Consider the following 1,414-nt stretch of genomic DNA (forward strand, 5'->3'; position numbering starts at 1 on the left):
AGCCATTTGTCCAACTACCCTCTCCAAATCAGAAGGTTCTTTATTTGGGATTGGTGGAGGTTGCAGGTAGTTGTTAGAACTATAATCAAGACCACCTCCTTGACCTCTCCTTTGAAAATTGCTACTTCCAGAAGGAAAATTCTGATTTCTTGGAGTATTTTGTGGTGGAGGTCTCTTATCATACCAAATGTCATTCACTTGCATTTGTTGAGGTGAATCAGAAGGCATCAAAGGACATTCATTAGACTCATGATTGTCCTGGAAATATTCACACACAACAGCATCAGCTTTAGTCTGAACACCAGCAAGCTGCATCTTGTCAAGCCTTGAGGTCAAGTTTAATATCTGCTGAGATAACAAATTATTTTCAGCCAGCACCGCATCATTACCTTCCAGTTGAAGGATACCTCTCTTAGGCTTGGATGACAGCACTTCATTTTCATTGGCAGCCATCCTCTCAATCAACTCAAAAGTCTCATTTGCTCTCAGAGTTTTAATCGTGCCACCTGCTGCACCTTTCAACACCATCCTCACCTCAGGTTTGCAACCATTGAAAAAGATTCTCACCTGATTACTAGCAGTCAAGTTATACTGAGGACACCTCATCATTAGATCCTTGAATCTGTTCCATGCTCCACACATAGTTTCACCCTCTAACTGAGTGAAATTGGTGATATCATTCACCATCTGGTTGTACCTCTCCATCGAGAAGAACTCAGCCAAGAACTTCTGAGACAGATCATCCCATGTAGAAATGCTTGCTGAAGGCTGCCTTTCCAACCAACTAAGAGCCTTTCCCTTAAGAGCAAAAGGGAACAACCTCAACCGGATTGCATCATTCGACACCTGAGGGTGTTTGGTTGAGTCACAGATCCTCAAGAATCTGTCAATAAATCAGTGAGGATCTTCACTCTCCTCTCCTCCAAACTGAGCTCTCTCCACCAATTGAATATGAGAGGACTTGAGCTCCCAATTGTTGGATACATTTGGCTGAACAAAACTCGCATTGGGCCTGTTGAATGATGGAGTCAGAATGGTATCTATGAGTGGATTGTCCGCTTCATCGTTTGCTGCCATCTTGTGTACTTCTTCAGACAGAATTTCTAACTCGTTGAATGCAAGCTTCTTCCGAGCAAGTTTTCTGTTCCTCTTTTTTGTTTTTGTAATTTCCAAATCAAGTGGAAATTCTGGCTCTTTACCTCGCATACAACTCAGAAAAGAGATTAGTAGCACTGTTCAAGAATCACAGAGAAATCAAAAATAAAATAAAAAAATAAAAATCCAATCTTAAAAATCAAAATTAATTGATATAAGAAACGCCAATCCCCGGCAACGGCGCCAAAATCTTGATGCTTCCCGGCAAGTATACCGATCGCACAAGTAATATAATGATAAGAAAAGTTCGTCTCCATAG

General features: G+C 41.1%; 1 non-coding gene across 1 annotated transcript; it reads left to right on the forward strand.

Annotated features, from left to right (window-relative positions):
* Positions 1 to 583: 583 nt before the first annotated feature.
* Positions 584 to 689, forward strand: LOC133310033 (small nucleolar RNA R71). Its single transcript, XR_009751391.1, has one exon. It is a non-coding gene; the product is annotated as a small nucleolar RNA R71 (small nucleolar RNA).
* Positions 690 to 1,414: the final 725 nt, after the last annotated feature.

This window comes from Gastrolobium bilobum, unplaced genomic scaffold, assembly GCF_033153095.1.
Source record: "Gastrolobium bilobum isolate Gb01-03AN ecotype WA unplaced genomic scaffold, APGP_CSIRO_Gbil_v1 utg1099, whole genome shotgun sequence".
NCBI classification, from domain to species: Eukaryota; Viridiplantae; Streptophyta; class Magnoliopsida; order Fabales; family Fabaceae; genus Gastrolobium; species Gastrolobium bilobum.